The sequence below is a fragment of the Lutra lutra genome, chromosome 1 (genome assembly GCF_902655055.1).
Source record: "Lutra lutra chromosome 1, mLutLut1.2, whole genome shotgun sequence".
In the NCBI taxonomy this organism is placed as follows: domain Eukaryota; kingdom Metazoa; phylum Chordata; class Mammalia; order Carnivora; family Mustelidae; genus Lutra; species Lutra lutra.
Genome location: NC_062278.1, coordinates 188,962,443 through 188,981,416, shown reverse-complemented (window position 1 = coordinate 188,981,416; position 18,974 = coordinate 188,962,443).

The following is an 18,974-nucleotide window of genomic DNA, read 5'->3' as shown; positions in this document are numbered from 1 at the left end:
CCAGCAGGAAAGGAAGAGTCGAAAAAGCACTGAAAACAATCTTCACGCACCCCTCATGGCAGCTGTGAGGCTAACATATGAGCCATCTTGCCTAAAGATGTCCTTTCATCTTCCCCAAGGCCTCACATTTCTTCAACCCACAGAGTGACGTGATTGGGACAAATGTAGTCAGAGTGGCGGGAGGGATCTGAGCAGAGAACTCTGGTCCAGAAACTGTCCGTTTATGGGGCTGAGTCTGCAAAAAGTGCAATAATTTGGCCCTAAACCAATGCCACACAAGCAAAATTCTGAGCAGCTGTGTGTGGTGCCCCTCCCCCACCTCCACTGCCCCCCACTGAGAGATTGGCCTTCATCTCTACTGCCAGACTGCAAGAAAATTCTCCGAGTTAGCTGTCTATTCTTATCCACCTCATCATAAGCCCTATCCCCAGTCCACGAAACAAAGCATAGCTTTTCTTCCCTGGTTAATCAACGACTTGCGGCCTTCATTCACTATCAGCTATGGTGTGAGATGACACAGGAGGTTGAAGAAGTGGTTGTCTTGAAGGAGCTCCCAATCTTGTGACAGGGATTGTAAACACGTGGTTAGAACACAGTTTTATTAAGTCCCCATAGAAAAATATGTCCAAATAATTATCAACACTGACAAGAGAAGAATAATTCTGTTAAACCTCCCTGGTGAGTTGATAAGATGAAGGTCTCTGGTTCACTGGGGCCATTGCTATAAACCAAGGAGGTTTGTAGCAAGCATGGATTCTAGGAGAAGAATCAGGTGTGAGAGTGAGGCCATTGGGCTATAAACTCTTTAAACAGCTATCAATTATATGATAGGTCTTAGGGAAATAGCTTGTTTGCATTGAGCTTTCCCTCATGAAACTGGGTGGGTGGTTTGCAGGATTTTAATGCCATTCTTCTAGCACCACCATAGTCTTAATTTACTCCAGGTACGAGGCCTTTGCACACATGGTTCCAATCCCAAAATTTCTTTCTGTATGATAACCATGTGCCTGAACTTCCTATTCCTTGCATAGCTTGTCAGAAAGCGCATCTAAGCTTAGTATTCCATTTCCACACATTCTGGACAGCCATTGGTTTGTTCTAACCATTTGAAGGTGCTCCAGGCTTTGTCAAAGATCTATATTCATCAAGAACCTGGTGGTCAGGGCAGAGGACACTCAAGACAGTTGACAGGAAGAATGTGTTGTCTTTACTTCCAAACACAAACTCACAAGGGGAGAGAGGAGATAGAAAATGATCCATAGCCAGAAGAGGTCCGGAACCTTGTTTAACCTTGGAGTGGTCTCCAACTACAATGGGTTTATAAAATTGCAGATTCCTGTGGTCCCCGAGAGGTTCTGATTTGTGTCCTTAAGAGTCTTTACATGGAAGCATCTCTCAGGACAAATAAATCCTTGAGCAGTAAGGATCATCTTTTACAGAAATATACTGATGTATTATGAAGGTCCCATGACTTTGTTTCTCTGTCTTATCAAAAGTCCTTTCTCTTTACCAGGGCTGTAGAGAGGTGGGTAGAAGGGAGAGGGACAGCTGGAAAGAAAAGGAAAGGCAAAATGAGTGGGGAGGCAAAGGAAGCAAGAGTGAGCAAGGGAGCAAGAGTGAGATTGGAAGTAGTGAGAAAGGAGAAAAGTACCAAATTGCACAGATGTGTTCCAGGGGAAACTTATAAGTAGATAGATCTCAGGGACAGGGGAGGAGGCTGTTACTCTTTAAGAATAAACCTAAAAATGAAGACAATGATTATATTATTCTCACAATTAAAGATACAATTCATAGATAAAATGAAACCTTCTAATCATAGCAGAGGAGCCACTTTTTTTCCTGTAAGGGTCAGATAGTAAATATTTGAAGGTCTGTGGTCCTCTGATCTTTGCCACAACTACTCAACTGTGAGGTCACATCTCAAAAGCAGCCACAAACAATGCATAAATGAATGAGTATGGTTGGATTGGGGCCTCTGGTAGTAGTAACTGCTTTCAATACATCTTTTGAAGATTTTGTTTGCCTATTTGAGAGAGTGAGAGACAGACTGAGACAGACAAAGAGAAAACACATGAGTAGGGGAAGGGGCTGAAAGAGAGGGAGAGAGAATCTCAAGCAACTATTCCCAACATAGGACTCGATCTCACAACCTTGAACTCACCACCTGAGCTGAAATCAAGAGTTGGACACTTAACCAACTAAGCCACCCAGTTGCCCCTTCAATACATCTTTTGATTCAAAAGAAGAAATGTTGTCTTGGGACACATTCCCATCATTTGCCCAATGTTAATAGGCCATTATTTTGTGTTAAGTCAGGAAACTTCATGTTTTGTCTCTGAGATGGGACACTCTGGGGCATGATTCTTTCCCCCAACTTCCCACTTGTTCCACTAATTTGGATCTTGTGTGTTTTTAAAGGGAGGTAGCTTTGTGCCACAAGAGAATTAAGAGATCCGTAGATTTTGGCGCCATCTTCTTGGAGGCTCAGAACAACAATCCTGGGACCATGTGGTCCTTCTCCAGAAAGAAAGCTAAGAACCTGAGGAAAATCAGATACAATTTGCTCAGAAGATGCATTAATCAAGTTTTTGTACCTGCAGGAATAGCTCATACTGTGTAGCTTTTGACGATCTTGCTAGAAATCTTAACCTTCCAAGAACACTTGCTTTGTACTTCTGTACCTGTGTATGTCCTTGAGCTCAGTGAAATTGTGGGTCAGTCACCGACAACCCACTTTGCCAAGGGAGAAAATAAAGAGTAGGAAAGTTGAGAGAATTTCTCCTTAGGGAATTATAGAAAAATAGTGTCCTGAGCATATTCCAAACCATCCAAGCATCAACTCTTCAGTCTTTCCTTTTCCCCTTAGTACAGATGTTAAAATAGAATGACTTGGATGTCAGATAGGTTATGTTAAAATCACCACGTGGCAAAGATAATCCCTAAAGAGTAAAAATGTTTCCAAGCTCTAGCCACTGGTCTGTTGATTTAACAGTAATAGATAAAGCAAAATTCCTACATAAGAAAAGGATCTGACAAGGCCCTCAGAGGTCATTTCAATAGGATTGCTGGGCCCTGGCAAGTGTAAAGGTTCCCAGAGCGTATCAACAGAGACATTTCAAAGAAGAATTTTATTTTAGTTACAGTCATGACTCACTGTGAGAACAAGAAGGACAATAGCAGCCCAAGAACCTGACAATTATCAGAGCAAGGAAGGGACATTTGACAAACGGAACCCTTTCTTGATAATCTCAACAATGTAATCTGTAAGTGGGTGTGCAACTCCACCTCAGAGGCTGCGGGCCAAGAGCTGCCCAGAGGACGTGCCGGCCTCAGAATATCTGGAGGTCAGATACTTGTTTTTCCACCAGCTTTCTGCCTCTAAAGATGAGCTGGGAAATGGCTTTCTTTCCAAATTACCATTTTGAAAACCTTACTTAAACATCAGCAATAGTAACGCATGTTGGAAATAAACCTGTATTGTTGGAAAATGTTGACCTCTGTATGGATTCTTCCAGTGGCCCAAACCCTTTGCCCTCTCAGCTGTTGAAAATTTGTTTCTCTCTTCTTATAGCCTTGTTGATGTTTTTCCAAGCAAAGTGTATACAGACAGAAGGGCACAAAACATATGTGTTGGACTCGGTGAATTTCTAGCAAAGCCAGAACACAAAATTAGCCAGAACCAAGGTGAAAAAATATTACTAGAGTCCATGAAAACACCTGTTGGACCCCCTCCCGGGCACTGACCACTCTACTAACCACAGGTTGCTTTGTAGCAGAGGCTCTGTGGGGCGTGATCCTCATCTACTAGGGCATTTGGTGGTGCCTGGAGACATCGCTGGTTGTCACAGTGGGGGAGTGGGTACCACTGGCGTCTAGTGAGCCTGATGAAGCCGAGGCGAAGCCCTACAATGCCCAGCACGGCCCCCTATCACATAGAGTTATCTGGTCTCAAAAGTCACTAATAATGCCAAAGCCAAGAAACCCCGCTTTGAAAATAGCATCATTTGGGATGTTTTCCTTTGTGTCTGGCTTCTCTCATTCATTGTGATTTCTGTGAAACTCATCCCCATAGTTTCTTGGATCAGTTCTGCACTCATTCTCATTGCTGCAAGTCATTCCCTCCCTCACTCTTTAGAAAGTGTTTTTTTTTTTTTTCCTTCAGATTTTGACTTGAAGATATTTTTCAAAATACACAGGTCTTTTTCAAAATCTCAAATCTTAGTTCTATGACTTTGCTTTCGACACCTTAAAAAACTGCACTCACTGCTGGTTTACTGTGACAGGAATTAATACATTGCTCACTCATGTTTTCAGACAAATGGCTGGTTCATTCATTCTTTTGCCTTTTCCTTTATTCAATAACTAAAAAGCAGCCATTTCCTACCAGGCTCTTGTAGGTGCTGCAGGATGGGGAGATAGAGATAGAGAAGGAACTTACATTCTGGTACTTTGCTTGGGACCAGCAAAAACATACTCAAGTTTTAGAGTTGGGGGTTGAGGTGGGGTCCCTTTGGAAGTAGAGGGAGGCTGGGTTGGGGGTAGCAAATATGCAAAAAGGAGGCCAGCCTTTGTTACCTTCTCCGTCTGTCGTCTGGATTTGTGTTTATACTGTTTCTTCCGACATCTGTTCATCATGATCACAGAAACCACCTTAAAACTGCTGAAAAGCCAACACTTGGGAATATGTGCTTTGGGGGAAGCAACTGCTTCCCACAATATGACTTCTGCCCGCTGCCATCTGTTTCAGCACCTCTGCAGTGGATGCCACTTCACCGGCGATGTAATAGAGATCAGTCACTAAAAGCTAGAGTAGATTCCAAGTTAGCCTTTTCCACATAAATCCACATAAATCTACATAAATCTTATATGAGTTCCTAGAGCAAGTTGCAATGCAGTGAAGTCCTAGACCAGCACTTTTCAATCTCAGCCTTATAGACATTTTGGGCCATTAAATCCTCTGTTTTGGGGTGCTGTCATAGGCACTGTTGGAAGTTTCCCAGCCACTCTGGCCTCTAGCCTCTAGATGTCAATAATACGACCCTCCCTCCCCAGCTGGGACAACCATAATTGTCTCTAGAGAGGGCCACAAGTCCCCTGGATGGGTGGGGCAAAATCATGCCCAGGTGAGAAGTCTTGTCCTACAGTATAGGAGGCATTTCTTTACCAAGCAAAAACTTCCAGTGCTTTGTTAATAAACAGCCTATCTTAATAAAATTATTGGGATTTGAATGGAAGCAGAGGGAATGTCTTCAGTATTCATTGGGTTTCAGACACAAAGCAGATTTAGGAACTGGAAGAAACAAAACAATTCATGAAATTATCATTGGGAGATCAGACTCCAAACAGCTATGGCTGGGTTCTGCGGTTCTGTTTTCTTACATAGGGCTTTGGAATGTTTAAAGGTCAGGTTCTGAAGATAAACCTTCCAATTCATAGCCTCTGTTTTGGCTTGGACATAGGTTTAGTCTGGGAGGACTGCGAGACTGGTATCTGAGGACATTTCCCTTTTGCTTAACTTTTTGGTAGATAGTGTTTCTATTATGCTTCAGTATTCCATCCCAGGATCATGGTTTTCAACACCGAGGTTCCTGAACATCCTAACATTGGAGGAAAATCAACCTTTGGTAGAAAGGGAAAGAAAGAGCTAAAATTTGTTAAACATTTACTATCTTCCTGACACTGTTAATCATTCTATATGCTTTCTTTCTTGAATCCTCATAGCAATCTTTTGGGTAAATATTATTATGTGCATTTTTCCTTATGAGGGTATGGAGGTTAAGCAATTTGTTTAAGGCAAAATAGCTGGCAGGTGGTCATCCGAAATGTGATGGATTCGAGAAAGCGACAGATTCTTTGTCACTCTACTCCTTGGTTGATTTCTCCTGACTTTCAACCTTGACTTGCTCTGTGGCTAGTTTTGATCAACAAGAATGAGGCAGTTCTTAAGAGATCTGTGGTCTCGGGTGCCTGGGTGGCACATTCATTAAGCATCTGACTTCAGCTCAGGTCCAGATCCTGGGGTCCTGGAATGAAGACCCATGTTGGGCTCCCTGCTTGGTGGAGAGTCTGCTTTTCCCTCTCCCACTCCTCCTGCTTGTGTTCCCTCTCTCTCTGTCACATAAATAAATAACTAAATAAAATCTTAAAAAAAAATAAAAGAGAGATCTGTGGTCTCCCCTTGTGCTTGTCTTGGACTCTTCCCTCACACTTATGTAGCAAGATGCCATGTAAGCAGTTTGGTTATTCTAAGGCTTCCATACTGTGAGGAAGCCCAAGCTCACCAATGTAAGGCAAGGCCATGAGGAGAAGCAGAAATGTGAATGAAGACTTCTTGGACCTTCCAGCCTGACCTGGTTTAGAGTTCAGTGAACGACCTCACCTGAGGCCGTGCAGAGCAATAGCTTCATCCTGCCAAATGCTGCCCACATTCCTCACACACAAAATTGTGAGGAAATAAGTTGGCTGCTGTTTTAAGCTGCTAAATTCTGGGGCTGTTGGTTACACAACCAACCATGGACAAGTAAAACACGGGATTGGCTGACCTTCAACACCAGGTAGTTTATGGGAAGAGTAGAGGGTAGAGGTCAGGAGAACTGACTGGATTCTACTACCTTTGCCCAGGAGGGGAACAGCTGGTGCTCCCTCTCCAGGCCCTCGGGTTCCGTGGCTGAGGTCAGATTAAGTTCTGCTCCCAGTTCTAAGTCTCCGTGGCTCCGAATGTTCAAGGAGTCTTGCAAAGCCTGTACTTTTGAGTTTTCTTTAAGGTTTTTCTTGCAGATCTCTCCAGAATCCCCAGATCCCACTCATAATCTAACACAGTGGATTCTCTAACTAGACAATTCAAGCAATATTTCCCAAACTAGCGAAAAGATGTTTTATGAATAGACTTAAACAACTAAGAGTTATGTATTTATTTTATGGTTAGCTTTCACGTATAGCAAGTAATGCTGCCTTCCATTTATGCCAATGATAGAAGTGCTAAGACAACTTTAAGTTAAAAAGTAAGTTGAAAAAAAAAAAAGTGAAGTTGATTAAAAAACATGAAGGAAATAATAGTACAATTGGAGTGAAAACAAAGCTAAAATATAGTGACAGTGGTAGATGAATAGCTCAAGCTTGGGAAATACCCAGCGACACAAAGAAAGAAAAATGCCCTCACAACAGGCATCTTTTTGTGTCTTTCTTTTTAACCTGGTTATTCCCACCCGGGGCTGGCTCTTTCAGCTGCTCACACAAGGGGATCACTCTTGGTATACCAATCATTACTCACCATGGCAGGAGTACTGGCACTACTGAATTTGACTCAAGACAAATTCCAGAGGAAGTAGTAGCGTACAAGGACAAGGGGCAGGAGAGAGAGAGAGAGAGACTGTGGAATATTTGAAGTTGGAAAGTGTTAGACTTAGGTAGGAGTGTTATGTTTCATTTAGAAAGCCTGAACAGTAATTAACGTGACAGGTCTTGGCTACAAGGGTAGGGGACAACATGGAAATGCACTGAGCCAGAAGCCAAAAAGCAGGCTCTAGGCATATGGGTATGACCACTGCTGCTGACTAGGGCTGGTCTGTAGACACCCCTGCACGACCTTGTCTTTGCCACTGCTCTTGGGCAATCTGACCCTGGATCCTACAATTGCTAACCCACAATTGGATGGTGATTCATGCTCTTTGTATTTATAGTAATACAAGCATACAAATAAATCTGCACATGTACGCGGATTCCCAGGAGTGAACTCTTATGGGTAGGAATGAGTGAGACATTCAGTTCTTAATGTTTGAATGTTTACAATGACATGCATGACATGTCTAAACAGAAAAATTTCAAAAGTTGAATAATGAAGGAAAATTAGAGTAAGTATGTATGTGTATAAATACTAGACACACACACACATCTTGTTGCTTCCATTTCTCTGGAGAATCTTGAATAACACAACAACTAGTTAATCTATGTAAAACAAACAAACAAACAAACAAATAAACGAAGGCTAAGTTCCTTACTGCATCTGCCCCCAAAATGGCACTCCAAGTTAGGCAGGGTAAGCAACATTATTCTTTTTCCCGAGTGAGGAAGCTGCGACATACAAAAGCCCAATGGCTCCCTGCCCTGACAAAGAGGTTATTCATAACACAGAGGGGCAACACTCCTTCTGCAGCCTTTTCTTGTTCCTGCAGAGCTTTGTAACGATGATGTGCTGTCACTGACACCTCACCCTTCTGCTCATTGATAGCGAACTGCATATAGCTCTGGGATCACTGCACGTATCATGAAATGGACCAGACACAAAAGGCTCCTGCACACACACTACTGAGATCTTTTTACCCAGGATATCCAGGTGTGACGCCCCTCCCTTTGCCCTACTTCTTCTCCATCTGCATAGAATCTGACTCCTGGTGGTTCTTCCCTCAATATCTACGGCATTATACCTGACTCTCCAACATGCTGACTGGTCATGCCCTTAGGTGTCTAGAAAAGCTAGCAGCTTAGGGGAGAGAGTGAGAATACAGACAAATTTTGGTTTTGTGCATGTACATACACATATATCATTTTCAATTAATTTGCTTATGTAATAGGGGGAATGGGGAATCATAGTCTTTCAGTGTAAAGGCATCTAAGGTCTTCCTTCCTAACTGCTCCTGAATCTTCTGTCTTAGGAACATACTGACTTCCTTTAGTACCTGGATTGTTATAGAACAATTTATGTTGTGTAAAGAAACTACAAGTAGGCCCTGTCCCACTTCCTCAGCCTGACACCTCCCTCTGGTTTTCTGGAGCGGTTTGATCCAGCTCTGTTTCCTTCCTCTGTCCTTGCCTCACCTCAAGGCCAGAGCCTGGCTTAGAGCTCTTGGGGATAGGATACGCAGGGACCATTATTTTAGGTTGATCTCGGTTTTACTCTGGAGTTGAGCATCTACTTTCAGACATTTGTCCTCCATTATCTTTCAGATCTAAAGGTCATTTTGCAGGTTACAGGCATCTTGCACAAATGTCAATTTGAAATTCACAAGAGAGTGGAGTCAAGGTGAAGACTATTTTCTGCAAGACATGTTATGCCCGGAAGATTGAAAGAGATAAAGTGATTTGGATAAAAGGCATAGCTAGGGAGTAGCCAATTGATGTTGGAATAGCCTATATGCAAGGCTTTCCCTTTAACACCAATTGCGTCCTTCATTCAGTCCACACAATTTTTTTAGAACACCTGTTATGTGTATAATACAGTGATGAAAAAAAACCCACATGGTTCTTGTTCTTATGAAACTTAAATCCTATAGGGTATCTCTCTTTCTTATTTTTTTTTTAATTAAAGATTTCATTTATTTATTTGAGAGAGAGAGAGAGAGAGAGAGAGGGCAAGTTGGGGAGATGAGCAGAAAGAGAGGGATAAGAAGATTCCCTGCTGAGTATGGAGCCCCCAGGACCCCTGGATCATGACTGGAGCTGAAGGTAGATGCTTAACGGACTGAGCCACCCAGGCGCCCCCTGGGGTATCTTTCTGAAACAAGTTGCATAAGCGGTTTCCAAACAGGGTTAATTGAGGTCCCTCAGGGATGTGTGGAGATATTTTGGTTGTCATAACCAAAAAGGGGAAATGTTACTGGCACCTAGTAGGTAGAGGCCAGGGATGTTGTTAAATCTCCTACAATCCATGCAACAGCCCCTTCAACAAAGAATTACCCAACCCCCAATGTCAATAGTGTTATCATTGAGAAACCTTGGCATAGATCAACTATTATCTTCAATATAGATGTAAAGAATAGAACTTAAAATTTATCTTAAATAAGTCCCAGACACACATGATGGAGATTCTATCAGGCAGAAAATTTGGTGAATTGGAACAGAAACTTGAAGGGATTTCTGCCAAAGAAAAATGTCAAAAAATAAAATACTAATTCAATAAAAGGGAGGGAGGACTCGTCCAGCTACGCCCAATATTGACAAACTCTAACAGCAGCAACACGCCACACATGAAGATTGCTTTCATGCTATTGCACCTCTGAATTTCCCAATAATCCAATCATAAGGAAAATGAGAACCACACCTTCAGATAACTAAGGGCCCACTCTCCCCATGAAATTGGAACACTGCTAATGTATAGCCCAGGAACCAACTCTTTAGTTTAAAAGTCTAATTTCTACAGAAGTAAGGAATTGTAGGTAGGTAAAAACAATGAAAGGAATCGTTGTAGGTAAAAATGATGTCTTAGTAAGATGGCAGGATCACTGATTCTAGAGTTTTCTTTTCCCAGCAAAGAGAGAAGGGTGAAAGTGAAGTTACCATCCTGGGCCTTGCAACCGCCACCCTTTCTTCCCCCTCACAGACCAATCTAGTTACCCAAGGGTGGCATTGTTTGCCAGGGCTGGGGGAAATAGCTTTTTCAGGCCAGGACAGATATGCAGCTGGTTCAACTACCTTTCCCTTCTTTTTGAAGGTGACATGCCCAGATTTTTCTTTAACACAAATATTGGGATGCTCTTAACTCATAGAAGGAATGAACAGGATGTTAAATAACAATAAGCAAATCAGTAGCTGGGCATAGATTTTGACATTATGTTTACATTCATTATGTTCACATTCAAACATATGTGAACTTGGACAAGTTATTTCCCCTCTTTGGCTCTTAATCTTGTATGTAAAATAAGAAGGGTGGATTAGACGATTTATGAAATCCTATGACTCATATGTTGACAGAATAAGTTCTGCTTATTGTGAGTAAGAAGTGTTCAGGATGATCTCTTCTCTTTCTTCTCTTGCTCTTTCTCTGTCTCTTCTGCTTGGTTTTAAAGACAATATTTTTGATAAAATGAACAGGATGCCACTTGTTTCTATAAAAAACAGACTGACACTAGGTTGCATGGACCTTTATGTTTAGGTCAGGTGCTAAGATTTCAAATAGATGAAGATTCCAAAATATATGAAGACAAAAGCTGAGAGTTCATACAATAACACCAGAGGTGTTACTTGCTTTGCTCATGGTCAAGGTTGCTCTGTTACAAGTGAGACCTATTAAAATTGCATTGAGGGTACCATGCAATGTCCTTGTTATAACTAGAAAGTTATGTGAAGCCCCTCTGAATGGAACCTTGCTCTTCCCAACAGGGGTAGAGATTTCAGTTATGCATGGAGATATACTCAGGTTCTGTCTAGAACCTTTATTTTCTCTTGTGTGTTTGTATTAGGCACTTTTGGCTGGGTTGATTCCATTGGTTTGTGAGGGTGTGTGTGTGCTGGGCACGGGCCTCAAATCAAAACCAGCAACTTCTGTTCGTAGGCTTTTTCCATCTGCAAGGTTTTTCTGGAAAGACTCAGTTCTCCAACTCAACTGAAGTTATACGGAGATTCCAACAAATGACTACCCAATCCAAGAAGAGAGATGCCATCACTATTTCTCTGCTGAAGATGATCGCAGGGCTCTTCTTCGGTGCAGGGCAATGTCTTTGCCAGTAATGACTTCCCTTGGCCCTGACACTCTCCCGCCAACTTGAGTGAAGGAGGTAACGTGTAGGAGATGCTTGATATTCAGGACCCTGGATGTGTCACCGCTTAGCTGATGTTCAGAGCCCTGGTTCTCACATCCTCACTGTGGCCTGGGGAGTTCCCTAAAACAGTCTTGCCAGCCAAACAAAGCTTATTGTCTGCCTAGATGGTGCTTCTATCAGTCTCTAGACTAAATCACTAAGGAGGCAATTCTCATTGTAGGAATTAACAAGCAAAATGGAGCTTTTCTTACCCAGGGCAGAAATAAAGTAGGCAATTTATAACCCAGCAATAAGGCCCAGGTTAGTAAATTCCGGTTCTGATTTTATGGCCCTTAAAGAACCAGGTCAAGCAAACTCTATGCCCCCAAGTAACCCTGAAACCAGGTGGTTCCAGCTCTTTGGGCCCCTTTCCCAAAAATTTGTACAGCAGCTTCCTGGAGCTGGAAGGAGTTGAGGCTGTTGGAATTTGGCCCGGCTTTGTAAATCTTTAGCTAACAGGGGCCCAACTCAATGCTTCTTTTAAAAATTGGAAAGATAATGAGTGTTACTTTAAATTACACTGGGGTTTGCAAACTTTTTGATTTTCTGCTCTCCCAGGAGAAGATGTTCATTTTTCTCATCATCTGTGGCACTTCTGTAGGTGAACTGTATGATGGGCCATGCCTTCAAAAAAAAAAAAAAAAAAAAGTCTCATTGTTTGAACCTCTCATAGTTGTCTTTCAACATGCTGATTTTCTCTGGCTACACTTTTGGAAACTGGCAGCCTTAGGGAGGATTTTGTGACCAGTATTATGAATTTGCTGTGAGCTTGCCAGTCCTCTTCTGATTCCGGTCGAGTCAGTCCTGTTGGGTCTTGATGCTTATTCTCTTTTCTGTTTACTCCACAGGGGATTTCGTCACTGTGCCTCAGGGAATGGACTGAATACAATTTTCTGTATATAGGATGGGACTCAGTCTCAAAGTATATTCCAAGTATTGGGCAATCTCTCTTCAACCTCCTTCCAAAATGGTACTTCCAGGCCATTTTTTTTTTTTTTAAATTACTTTCAATGGCAGGTTTTGCTTCACCTGGATATAAAAGAAGTTGGTGTTTGAAATGTATTTTTTTAAGCTCTAAGTTGAGAATGATGTAGTTTGAGGGCTGGAAAGTGACTTTCTGGGGTAGTTTATTTTTTTCTTCAGGGCATCCTTTGGTTTGGTTCCATCATTTAGAATGTAGAGTTGTGTCCAGTTGGAGAAGAATCCACTGTAATTTAATGACTAGACTTAGAACAGATTTGGTGGCATGAGTATCTCAGGCTGGCTCTTGGATTACACCCATCTAACCCAGGTACTCACAAGAGCTTGGATCTCTTTCCCCTTGAGTTTTTCCAGTATGATAAAGGACAATTCTTCCAACTGGGGAGATCAGAGCACCTAGAGATGGTGGTTTTCCTATTACTCAAAGGAACAGAAAGGGGAGACCTTTTTATCATTAATCAACATCAAATGTACTTTGGGAAGTCCCAGTTAGAATTTCTGGGCCTACAGAAACTAAGTCTGGGCTAATTCCAAACCCCAGGGGATCTTGTAGCAAGGCTGCTTCAGCCATTTGAAATCCTTCCTGGAGAACATGTAGAATGTTCTCAGGTGAGTCCAGTCTCCATTTCCTGAGCACTCTGCAGTCATCAAAGTTGATGGTGTAGACATGGCTCATGGTCCCTTCTTTCTTTTCTTTTCTTATTATTCTTTAAGGAGAGATTTAAGTCTTCTTATCTGGTTTTGGAAACAATAGTGAGACCAGGCAACCTCTGCATTTTAGTTCTAAAATGCAATATATGATAATGAAGTTATAGGGTAAAAGTTCCTAAAACATGTCAGCAGTTTGATGCATTGTTAGTTCTCTGCTCTAATTTTGTAATGGCTCCTTACTTCACTCAGGTACAAGGCACACCCTTACAGGGGCTTCAAGGCTCAAAGCTTCTGGACCCATTGTGCTTTCTGATCTCATCTCCTATGACTTTCCTTCCTGTTCCCTCCTTGCTGTTTCCTGAGCATGCAGGCATGTGCCTGCTATAGGGCCTGTACTATAGATATTCCTTCTGCCCCCAGATACCCACCCACATGACTTACTCCTTCTCTTCTCCAAGGGTCTGCTAACATTTCATTTTCTCAAGGAGACCCTCTCTGACTACCCTATTTCATCCTGTGATTGGTCTCCCTAACCCTCCTTGAGACTCCTGAGTACCCTATTATTCTCCCAAAGCATTTAAAAATACGATGTAACCTAATTTTTATGTTATCTCACTCACTAGAATGTAAGATCCACAAGGGTAGCAATTTTTGTCTGCTTTGTTCAAAATAAATACCACATTTCTAGAATCGTGGCCTTGTACTGGTACATAGAAGGTGCTAAATAAATAAATAAATATTTTAATTTTTTACTTATTTTTTTTTAAAGATTTTATTTATTTATTTGACAGACAGAGACCACAAGTATGCAGAGAGGCAGGCAGAGAGAGAGAGAGGAGGAAGCAGGCTCTCTGCTGAGCAGAGAGCCTGATGAGGGGCTCGATCCCAGGACCCTGAGATCATGACCTGAGCTGAAGGCAGAGGGTTAACCCACTGAGCCACCTAGGCGCCCCAATTTTTTACTTATTTCTTAAAGATTCTACAGGTAAGTGAGATCTATGGTACTTGTCTTTCTCTTTCTGACTTATTTCACTTAGCATAAATGCCCTCAAGATCCATTCATACTGTCACAAAAAAGGTAGAATTTCCTTTTTTATGGATAAATAGTATTCCACTATTTATATGTAGGTGTGTGTATATATTATATAAATACATATATATGTACATATATCTATATCTATCTCTCTCTATATATATCTCACATTTTGTTTATTCATTTGTCTATTCATTCACTCATTAATGGACACTTAGGTTATTCCTTGTCTTGACTATTAAAGAGCTGCAGTGAACATGTGTGTGCAGGTATCTCTTCAACATAGTGAGCTTATATGGCTGGTTGATATGGTAGTTCTATTTTTAAATTTTTGAGGAACCTCCATATTATTCTCCAAAGTGACTCGCCAATATCTATTTATTTATTTTTACAGATTTTTTTTTTTTTCCCCAAGCTATAGGTCTTTTACCTGAAAGCAACCCTCTCTGATCTTCCAGTGACAGGAAAAATCAGAACTCCAGAGATTTTGTGTAGACACAGTTAATTGGTTCAGGTTGGGGGTATCCTGGTTAGAAGAAGGAAGGGAGGAAGGAAAGAAAGAAACTTTCTGTATGTGTCAAGTAAATAGTGACAGTTTGCAAAATCAGAGTAAATATGGTTCTTTGTACCGTGCTAAATAGTGGAGCTATAGTCATTCTTACAACACAGATCATATGTTCCTCTGTTCAAAACAATCCAGTGGCTTTCTGTCTCCTCATTAAAAGTCAAAGCTGTCATACTGACATATGTGGTAGTTCGCATTTTGTCAGTTTGGTGAGGCTGGAACTACTTTCCCCGGAATCCTCTTCCCTGAGTGGTTCTGGGTCAGATAGGCCAAAGAGGAATTTGTTTGAGATTTGGAAGGCAGGAGTGCGAGAGTGGTCATTACTGTTGGAAGGTCTTTATAGTCAAATACGGTAAACGACAAACATAGGTGTGCCTAGCAGCTCCTAAGTGTTTCTTTCTCTCTCTGCTCCATGTCTAGCTCATCCTGGCTACTCATCAACAACCTTCTGAAGCCCATCTTTGATGCTTGTCTATGGACCCACAGAGGTGGTGGCTCTGCACAGTCCGCAGCTTTCCATAGTCTCCTCTGCCAGCTCTTCATAGTCCCATTCCAATAGCTGGATGTGCCTGGCTGCTAGATCCCCCTTTGCAAGCTTATTCACCTTCACCGCGTCTGGTTAGTGACTCTTCTCCAACATCCAATAACCTCTTCCATGCTGTTACGTCCCCAGCTCATCCCACAGTTGTATGAAGTCTAATTCCTATAAAAATCCCTGTTCCAAAATCCTCACAGTGGTTCTGCTTCCCTGACTGAATCTTGACTGATGTAATCTAAAAAGTCCAAAGATGTGGGACCACAATTGGTGCTTCCTCTGCCTACAAGGCTCACTTTCTTTTTTTTTTTTTTTAAATAGGGCTCACTTTCTTACTTCCTTCAGATCGCTGTTCAAATGTAAGCCTAGAGTGGGATTCCTGATATAAAATAAGAACTCTTCCTCTTCTACCTCCATGGCTCTATCTCCCTTTGTGTTATTAGCCTTTGTAATATCTCTCATCACTTTGCACGTTATTTATTTATTTATTTATTTATTTACTCCATGCCTTCCCACAAGCAATTGATACCAAGGGTCAACCTGGGTGTCTAGGAGGTCCTTGGATATAAAAATACTCACATCTTTATTACCCTCTAACTGAAATTTTGCATTTCCTTCAACTATGAGAATAGGCAGTAAATCCCTTGGTTTAGCAGGACCTGTGACTTTTTATCAACAAAAGTCTCAGATATGCTTTATCACACTATAGTTGTTAATAATATCTTAAATATCAGGTATGTTCATCACTTTGAAATTATGGTAGTTATTAAGGTCACAGTGAGATGACATGTGAGTGAAGACTTTCCACCCAGAGATGCTCATAAGATGTAGCCAGTCAATTATAAAGACACACTTTCCCTGGTTGTCATTCGGCCACCAAATAGTGAAATCATGGCCTCTCATATTGACAACTCAGACATCTATTGCTTTCTAGTATTTCCTACTTAAAATGTTAGCCAATCCATAGAAGGAGTTGTTTCTATTGTTTGTTAAAATTTTATAAGACTTGACAGTTGTGTTAAAAAAACATGACAATAGAGTCCAAATGGAGTCACTTAAGCTGAGTCCCAAGCCACCAACCTAAGAGTTAACTGAATTGCAGTTTCTCCTCTCCCAAAAATGGAATCTTAAACCAGTCCATTAAGAACCACCTGATCAGCATAGTTAGGTAACCTGCCATCCCCTAAAGGAAGTGACCTTGCAATATCAACCTAGTATTTTGCCTAGTATAACTTCCTTGTTCCTGCTCCCTTCCACCTATTAAAGTCTTTCTTTCTTTTTCAAGACTTTATTCACTTGAGAGAGAGAGAGTGAGAGAGAGAGAGCACAACAGGGTGAAGGGCAGAGGGAGAAGCAGACTCCCCACTGAGCAAGGAGCCTAATGCAGGGCTCCATCCCGGGGCTCTGGGATCATGACCTAAGCCAAAGGCTCAACCAACTGAGCCACCCAGAGGCCCCAAAAGTCTTTTCTTTTTGTAAGGCTCTTTGGAGATCCTTTCTATCTGCTAGATGAAATGCTGCCTGCTTCATGAATCACTAAATAAAGCCAATAAGATCTTTAAACTTTAATTTGTTGAATTTTATTTTTTAACCATTCAAATGATAATTCTTAATTCTTTATAAGGCTGTATGGCCTTTTGTAACAAGACTAAGCATACGGTCTGGGAATAAAGACCAGATAAGTTTAAACACAGTGGATGGTTGAGATAATTATTAAATTGTGTTACTTAAAGTAATTTTTTGCTCATAGACCATGCAGTAATGTGGGGTCAAGCACAGTGTTGCAAGTTACTGAAATTCAATAGAATTGTTTTTTCTTTGACTTCTATGTATTTTATTCTATATGGTTGAAAATACTCTTTTGAGATGAGATCCATAGACTTTTTGAAATTGCCATGGGGTCCCTGGTACAAGAAGAGGTTAAATTCCTACAGTAGAATGTAAACTGCAAGAAGGTATAGACTTTCTCTATTTTGTACATTGTAACTGTTCATTTGTTTTGCTCAGATGTCTACACCTTGGTCAGACTTGATTAATTTCAAGAATAACCAAAGGCCAGATAGAACACTGTTCTAAATATTCTCTCCACACCTTGATGTCTACCCCCTTGCTTTTCCTGAGGACTGCCCTTCCCTTTATTCTCTATTGGTGGCGTGTTAACAAAAGGAATTGCATGCTTTGGAAGTCGCTAGTAACAACATTCCTAAAGATCCTGCCAACAGGTAAAGGCTTTTCAGGACACAATGCCAGACCTTCAAGACAACCCTGGTGGGGTGGGGGAACCAACCTTAACAAAATACCCTAACAACAAGAAAGAAACCCAGTAATAACTCATACTTTGGGGATTTCCATGTTGCTCTTTTACCCCCATGAAAGAGACACACCACTGTACTCTAAATTGACATTTTCACTGTTTTAAGAACATTGAATCAAACTACCTTCTGTCATACAGGTCTCAAAAATTTCTAGATGACAGTTTTTTCTCTGCTGAAGACCTGTGGCCCCAGAAGGGGGGTTCTCAGGGCCCCTCATGCCATAGCATTTGGATAAGAAACTTGTGAACACTTCTCATATTAAGAGAAAAAACCCTGGGGATGGGGGGAAACTGCAGTTTTTAGCACTGTGGTTCATTTTAATGAATGCAAACCAAATACCACAGCTACACCATGGCATAAATGGTAACTCCATCACCACTCTGTTTGTGTGCAGACTTTCTAAGGCACTTCCAAACCTTTTCCCTCATTTGAGTTCCCCAAATCCCAAAGATATAGACTGAGCAGTTCCAAACAGATCAGAAGAACACAGATATGGACCACTTTTTTATACTATACACAAGAATAAACTCAAAATGGATGAGGAACCTAAATGTGAGACCTGAAACCCTAAAAAGTCCAAGAAAAGAGCATAGGCAGTAGTTTCTCTGACATTAGCCATAGCAACATTTTTCTAAATATGTCTCCTAAGACAAGGGAAACTAAAAGCAAAAACTAACCATTGGGACTACGTCAAAATAAAAAGCTCCTGCACCGCAAGGAAAACAATCAACAAAACTAAAAGATAATATCTTGAATGGGAAAAGATATTAGCAAATGACATATCCGATAAAGGGTTAGTATCCAAAATATATAAAGAACTTATACCACTAAACACCAAAAAAGCAAATCATCTGATTAACAATGGGCAAAAGAAATGAACAACATTTCTTCAAAGAAGACATGTGGATGGCCAACAGACACATGCAAAGATGCTCAGCATTACTCATCATCCCTGAAGTGCAAATCAAAACCAAAATGAGGGGGAGGAGTCAAGATGGCGGAGGAATAACAGACTGAGATGACATCAGGTCGCAAGAGTTTAGCTAGATAGTTATCAAACCATTCTGAACACCTATAAACCCAACAAGAGATGGAAGAGAAGGAGAGCAGCAATTCTAGAAAGAGAAAATTGGCCACTTTCTGAAAGGTAGGACATTCAGAGAAGTGAATCCAAAGCAAAGGGAAGATAGACTGTGAGGGGAGGGGCTGGCTCCCTGCAAGTGGTGGAGCAACGGAGCACAAAACTCAAACTTTTAAAAGTCTGCTCCACTGAGGGACATTGCTCCAGAGGCTAAGCGAGGGTGGAGCCCTTGCGGGGACAGTGTGGTCTCAGGTCCCACGGGGTCACAGAAGGATCAGGGGTGTCTGAGTGTAGCAGAGC